Source organism: Eucyclogobius newberryi, unplaced genomic scaffold (assembly GCF_026437365.1).
Source record: "Eucyclogobius newberryi isolate DKJ021-1_F unplaced genomic scaffold, fEucNew1.0.hap1 SCAF_9, whole genome shotgun sequence".
NCBI classification, from domain to species: Eukaryota; Metazoa; Chordata; class Actinopteri; order Gobiiformes; family Gobiidae; genus Eucyclogobius; species Eucyclogobius newberryi.
This window is the reverse complement of record NW_027316532.1, coordinates 10,572,944-10,580,597: the sequence shown is the minus strand read 5'-3', so window position 1 is coordinate 10,580,597 and position 7,654 is coordinate 10,572,944. Positions and strand designations below refer to the sequence as shown.

The following is a 7,654-nucleotide window of genomic DNA, read 5'->3' as shown; positions in this document are numbered from 1 at the left end:
CAAACCCATGCGTACAAAAAAACAGACAGTGAGAAACTCCACTGCACAAAAAGGCTCATCCTTTAACAAAATGTAGAACCTTTCGCATGAAACCTCTTGACGAGAGAAAAACATTTATAAAAGAAAACAATATTTGCTTCAGATGCTGCGCCTCATCCAAGCATATAGCCAAAGACTGTAAAGTCAGACTCCAGTGTTCCGAGTGTGGCAATGAAAAACATTGTGCTGCACTTCACCCTGGCCTAGCCCCATGGCAGACAGAACCAGAGCTAAACTCAGAGCCGGCATCAGAGCACGGCGGGGAGCCAGGTAACGCACTGCCTGAGGAGATAATGACAAAATGTACTCAGGTTTGTGGTGAGAGTGAGGCAGGTAGATCATGCTCTAAAATTTGTCTCGTAAAAGTTTACCCTGTAGGCTGTCCAGACAAAGCAGTACCACTCTACGCCATTCATGATGAACAGAGTAACAGATCACTAGTCCGCCCAGAGTTTTTTGAGTTGTTTAATGACTGTGGTCCTAGTTCTCCCTATTCACTTAGAACATGTGCAGGTGTTAAAGAGGCTATGGGTAGGAGAGCTACTGGTTACATAGTGGAAGCTTTAGATGGCACAGTCCAAATCCCACTGCCTAGCCTCATTGAATGCAAAAACATCCCAAATGACAGATGTGAGATTCCTACTCCAAGTGCGGCCATGCATCACGCCCACCTCAAACCTGTAGCTCATCTTATCCCTGATTTGGACTCTAACGCTCATATACTAATGCTCCTTGGACGGGACGTAGTACGAGTACACAAAGTCCGCAAACAGATAAGTGGCCCTCACAATGCACCCTATGCGCAAAAACTTGACCTGGGATGGGTCATAGTAGGAAACGTGTGTTTAGGTGATGTCCACAAAACCTTGGCAGTAAACACTCTTTTCACCAATGCCACTGAGAAAGGTCGTCCCACAGTGTTTGAGCCATGCCCAAATGTATACCATGTTAAAGAAAAGCATTGTGACATCCAAATTCCTTTCAGTGTCAGCACTCAGCTCGGTGACAACACCACATGTGAACCCGACCACTTAGGATGTAATTTGTTCAAACAAACCAAACTTGACAATTACATTGCGCCCTCCATTCAGGACAAGGCATTTCTAAAAACAATGGAGGAAGGACTTACAAAGGACAAAAATGGTACTTGGACAGCGCCTTTGCCATTCAAATCTCAACGTCAGAAACTACCAAACAACAGGCCGCAAGCACTGAAACGCTTAATGTCACTTGTCCGCAATTTTGAAAGAAAGGAAGAAATGAAAGAGCATTTCATAAACTTTATGGACAAAGTATTTCAAAATGGACATGCAGAAATAGCTCCTCCTTTGGAAGATGAAGAAGAATGTTGGTATTTGCCACTATTTGGCGTTTATCACCCAAGGAAGCCCAAACAGATTAGGGTAGTCTTTGATAGCAGTGCCAAACATGAAGGCGTGTCTTTGAATGACGTGTTGTTAACAGGGCCAGACCTTAACAACTCACTACTTGGAGTCCTCATGCGCTTTAGGAAAGATGCTGTTGCGTTTACCGCAGACATTGAGCAAATGTTTTATTGCTTCAACGTTCGTCTGGAGGACAGGAACTACTTGCGTTTTTTGTGGTTCCGTGACAATGACCTTTCCAAAGACATTACAGAATACTGAAATACTGTTCACGTTTTCGGGAACAGCCCTTCTCCAGCGGTTGCCATGTATGGCTTGCATCAGTCCGTTCTACGCTGTGGATGTGATCCAGATGTTCAACAGCACATGGTGTGTATCTGGTGTGTAACTGTGTGTAACTGGTGTGTATCTGGTGTGTAACTGTGTGTAACTGGTGTGTATCTGGTGTGTAACTGGTGTGTATCTGGTGTGTAACTGGTGTGTATCTGGTGTGTAACTGTGTGTAACTGGTGTGTATCTGGTGTGTAACTGGTGTGTAACTGGTGTGTAACTGGTGTGTATCTGGTGTGTAACTGTGTGTAACTGGTGTGTATCTGGTGTGTAACTGTGTGTAACTGGTGTGTATCTGGTGTGTAACTGGTGTGTAACTGGTGTGTATCTGGTGTGTATCTGGTGTGTAACTGGTGTGTAACTGGTGTGTATCTGGTGTGTAACTGTGTGTATCTGGTGTGTAACTGGTGTGTATCTGGTGTGTAACGGGTGTGTAACTGGTGTGTATCTGGTGTGTAACTGGTGTGTAACTGGTGTGTATCTGGTGTGTAACTGTGTGTAACTGTGTGTAACTGGTGTGTATCTGTTGTGTATCTGGTGTGTATCTGGTGTGTAACTGTGTGTAACTGGTGTGTATCTGTTGTGTAACTGGTGTGTATCTGGTGTGTAACTGGTGTGTAACTGGTGTGTATCTGGTGTGTAAGTGGTGTGTATCTGGTGTGTAACTGGTGTGTAACTGTGTGTAACTGGTGTGTATCTGGTGTGTAACTGTGTTTCTGGTGTGTATCTGGTGTGTAACTGTGTGTAACTGGTGTGTAACTGGTGTGTATCTGGTGTGTAACTGATGTGTAACTGGTGTGTAACTGTGTGTAACAGGTGTGTAACTGGTGTGTAACTGGTGTGTATCTGCTGTGTATCTGCTGTGTATCTGCTGTGTAACTGGTGTGTAACTGGTGTGTATCTGGTGTGTAACTGGTGTGTAACTGGTGTGTATCTGGTGTGTAACTGGTGTGTAACTGTGTGTATCTGGTGTGTAACTGGTGTGTATCTGGTGTGTAATTGGTCTGTAACTGGTGTGTATCTGGTGTGTAACTGGTGTGTAACTGTGTGTATCTGGTGTGTATCTGGTGTGTAACTGGTCTGTAACTGGTGTGTATCTGGTGTGTAACTGTTGTGTATCTGGTGTGTAACTGGTGTGTAACTGGTGTGTATTTGGTGTGTATCTGGTGTGTAACTGTGTGTAACTGGTGTGTATCTGGTGTGTAACTGGTGTGTATCTGGTGTGTATCTGGTGTGTAACTGTGTGTAACTGGTGTGTATCTGGTGTGTAACTGTGTGTAACTGGTGTGTATCTGGTGTGTAACTGGTGTGTAAATGGTGTGTAACTGGTGTGTATCTGGTGTGTAACTGTGTGTAACTGTGTGTAACTGGTGTGTATCTGGTGTGTAACTGTGTGTAACTTGTGTGTATCTGGTGTGTAACTGGTGTGTAACTGGTGTGTAACTGGTGTGTATCTGGTGTGTATCTGGTGTGTAACTGGTGTGTAACTGGTGTGTATCTGGTGTGTAACTGTGTGTATCTGGTGTGTAACTGGTGTGTAACTGTGTGTAACTGGTGTGTATCTGGTGTGTAACTGCTGTGTAACTGGTGTGTATCTGGTGTGTAACGGGTGTGTAACTGGTGTGTATCTGGTGTGTAACTGGTGTGTATCTGGTGTGTAACTGTGTGTAACTGTGTGTAACTGGTGTGTATCTGGTGTGTATCTGGTGTGTATCTGGTGTGTAACTGTGTGTAACTGGTGTGTATCTGTTGTGTAACTGGTGTGTATCTGGTGTGTAACTGGTGTGTAACTGGTGTGTATCTGGTGTGTAACTGGTGTGTATCTGGTGTGTAACTGGTGTGTAACTGTGTGTAACTGTGTGTAACTGGTGTGTATCTGGTGTGTAACTGTGTTTCTGGTGTGTATCTGGTGTGTAACTGTGTGTAACTGGTGTGTAACTGGTGTGTATCTGGTGTGTAACTGATGTGTAACTGGTGTGTAACTGTGTGTAACTGTGTGTAACAGGTGTGTAACTGGTGTGTATCTGCTGTGTATCTGCTGTGTATCTGGTGTGTAACTGGTGTGTATCTGCTGTGTAACTGGTCTGTAACTGGTGTGTATCTGGTGTGTAACTGTTGTGTATCTGGTGTGTAACTGGTGTGTATTTGGTGTGTATCTGGTGTGTAACTGGTGTGTATCTGGTGTGTAACTGGTCTGTAACTGGTGTGTATCTGGTGTGTAACTGTTGTGTATCTGGTGTGTAACTGGTGTGTAACTGGTGTGTATTTGGTTTGTATCTGGTGTGTAACTGTGTGTAACTGGTGTGTATCTGGTGTGTATCTGGTGTGTATCTGGTGTGTATCTGGTGTGTATCTGGTGTGTAACTGTGTGTAACTGGTGTGTATCTGTTGTGTAACTGGTGTGTATCTGGTGTGTAACTGGTGTGTATCTGGTGTGTAACTGGTGTGTAACTGTGTGTAACTGTGTGTAACTGGTGTGTATCTGGTGTGTAACTGTGTGTTTCTGGTGTGTATCTGGTGTGTAACTGGTGTGTATCTGGTGTGTAACTGATGTGTAACTGGTGTGTATCTGGTGTGTAACTGGTGTGTAACTGGTGTGTAACTGTGTGTAACTGTGTGTAACAGGTGTGTAACTGGTGTGTATCTGGTGTGTATCTGCTGTGTATCTGGTGTGTAACTGGTGTGTATCTGGTGTGTAACTGGTGTGTAACTGGTGTGTATCTGGTGTGTAACTGGTGTGTAACTGTGTGTATCTGGTGTGTAACTGGTGTGTATCTGGTGTGTAACTGTTGTGTATCTGGTGTGTATCTTGTGTGTAACTGGTGTGTAACTGGTGTGTATTTGGTGTGTATCTGGTGTGTAACTGTGTGTAACTGGTGTGTATCTGGGGTGTAACTGGTGTGTAACTGGTATGTATCTGGTGTGTAACTGGTGTGTAACTGGTGTGTAACTGGTGTGTATCTGGTGTGTAACTGGTCTGTAACTGGTGTGTAACTGGTGTGTAACTGGTGTGTAACTGTTGTGTAATTGGTGTGTAACTGTTGTGTAACTGGTGTGTAACTGGTGTGTAACTGTGTGTGTAACTGGTGTGTAACTGGTGTGTAACTGTGTGTGTAACTGGTGTGTAACTGTGTGTGTAACTGGTGTGTATCTGGTGTGTAACTGGTGTGTAACTGGTGTGTAACTGTGTGTGTAACTGGTGTGTAACTGGTGTGTAACTGGTGTGTAACCGGTGTGTAACTGGTGTGTAACTGGTGTGTAACTGGTGTGTAACTGGTGTGTAACTGGTGCAAACATAGTGAAGTCATATGCAACGTGTGTGTTTCATATGGTAAAAAAATATGGTTTTGATCAATTAGTGTAGAGTTTTGACAAGAGTGTTTAATTTTGCAAAGGAGCTCGGGTGTTTTGATAATTGGGTTTGTGGTTGTGCTAATTGTTTGAAGGGTTTTGCTAAATAAAACAAAACCATCAAAATTGTGTTTATTCAATTGTAAAAAACTGTAGGCGCACTTCTGTTTGCGCGGAGTGGACTTCTTTCCATTGCATCAGAACCAAACACTTTTAGATGTTTGAAATGCTTGCTTACAATATGGAGCCCAAACTCTGCAGTGTGGGGCCTGTTCTTTAACCTCAGTGTTACAATTCAATCTGTTGCACTTGATCTTTACATTTCCAATATGGCTTGTCAGGATTCCTTGTTCATATCCAAGCCGCCTGGACCACGTTCCAAACTTCCTTACCTAACCTAATGGAGATAGCATTGCTTCCTAAAACATGCTGACTGCGCGTAAAATGAAAGCAAATCTGCATGAGAATCTGGTCATTCAATTGCTTTTGTTTCATGGAATAATGTGCTGAATCTCAACTTCATCAAAGTGTCTTGTCATGTTGTTGTGGCTGAGAGGTTAAGGCAATGGACTCGAAATCCATTGGATTTTCCCCGCACAGATTCGAATCCTGTCAACAACGTCTGATTGACAGCATTCTCTTTTAGAGGTCTGTGCATGGGCTCTGAGGACCACACAGCCTCAAACAAGGCTGAATAAACCTGTGTGGGACCTTTACAGGTTGTGCCTAACTGCATATGTGTCGAGCAGAAGCGAAGAAACACCAGTAGTTTTTAAGTCAACAATTGACTGAAAAACAACCTTTTAGAGACAAATCTTTGTTTGTAGCTAAGGCTCTGTTCACATGTCTAATGATTAGATGTTAGAAATACAGGCAGTATTTTGATAACAGAGCTCGAGTTTGTGTAATGACATGAGGACTATTTACTCCATTCAGCAGTTTTTACCAGAGCAGGAGTTTAGCTCAGATTAAATAGGTGTTCTACAAGTCTGCTTGTCCATCCATAAAAGTGACTGCAGTCACTGATTCCCAGAATGCATTAGGTAAGTTAGAGATACATGTGACTGCTGTAAAGAGTTTAAAATGAACGAGTTCTGTCTTTCACGTTTGACAGTAAAAATCAGATGAAGCATCTTTATATCTGTCACACAATCATACAGCAAATAATTTTAAAACAGATGAATAGATTTTGTTATTGTTTTTACTAAAGGGAAAGGTTTTATAGTGTGAACTGACCATACCTTAGCATTTATTTCTGAGCCTTGCTATTGATTTTTAAATCTGAGGCAAACGCCAGATTTAATTAAGCCCTGCTGTAAAGAAGCTCCCACAGTGCCCCACATAGGCTAATGTTGTACATGGGTTAAGTTTTAATTGTTGCACGGATTCACTGCTGTATTTGCAATGGCATACTGCAAATGTTGACCCTTTATGGCAGTGGTGGGATTTGAACCCTCCACAGAGACTAGAGCCTAAATCCTGTGCCTTAGACCACTGGGCCACACGACCAAAGTGGCCATGGTCATGATCTCTCAATTTTAAATGTGACATCAAATTCCTGACCTGAACCCAACATAGAATGGTTGAATCTACAAAGGGACTTGGAATAAAGGTGCTGTTGAAATGTATATAATCTCTGAAGTGCTGAGGAGCCTCTGGTCAGCTGAGTACATCATTAGCACTTGGCCAGGGGCCCGGGCCCTGAAGGAGAAATGGCTGTGTTCAATTTATTTATTAGAATTGACTTTTGCTATATATTCATTACAAAGACAGATCACACAGGGTGTAAAACCATCTTGAAAATGAATGTTTTTCCTCTCAGCAAAACTTTCAATAGCGATCAGACCTAAACACAGACTATTTTGCATTATAGTTACAACGACAAGACATAAAACACATAAATGAAGGAAAAAAATTCTAAAAGTGGTCAAACGAGATATTTGATTTAAAGCTTAAACACACTTCATTACACAATAGTTGAGTACATTGCATTTATCCTTTTACCAGCAAAAACAAAACAAAACGCAAGCCAGACTGACCAGACAGATGAACCACGCCCATGTCATTGTCTTGACAAAATTCATCCATAATATTTGATGGTGAATGGTTGGCACGTTACCCATAAGCCCACTGGCAGTGTGTCTTGAATTACCTCTTAATGCTCTCTTGGCCTCAATAAAAATGTACTTTACAGGGTCAATATTTAGCTTTTGTCCTGAAATAACTGTCAGTTTAATCAGACGCCACAAGAGGGCGCTCCACACCACAGAGTCAGCCTCTGAAAGGGCGTGTTACATGTTCTCCAGCCTTAATTATGTTTGTAGACCACTACATTGATTGCTGCCTGTGTGAAGGGTTGAGCTGCTCTATTGTCAAGCATCTTAATAGTATAGTATATATAGAGGGTAAACTCATAATAACAGACCTATTATTTATCTGAATACATTTTTGACGAGAAAGGCAATTGGAAAATAAAGAATATGCATTAGATTCTGTGGATTAATCTCATCACAGCTGTAGCATGGAGAGTGTAATACATATATGATATT

At 42.3% G+C, this 7,654-nt stretch overlaps 1 non-coding gene across 1 annotated transcript; it reads left to right on the top strand.

The window, feature by feature from the left end:
* The first annotated feature begins 5,644 nt into the window (after positions 1 to 5,644).
* trnas-cga (transfer RNA serine (anticodon CGA)) lies at positions 5,645 to 5,726 on the top strand. Its single transcript has one exon. It is a non-coding gene; the product is annotated as a tRNA-Ser (tRNA).
* Positions 5,727 to 7,654: the final 1,928 nt, after the last annotated feature.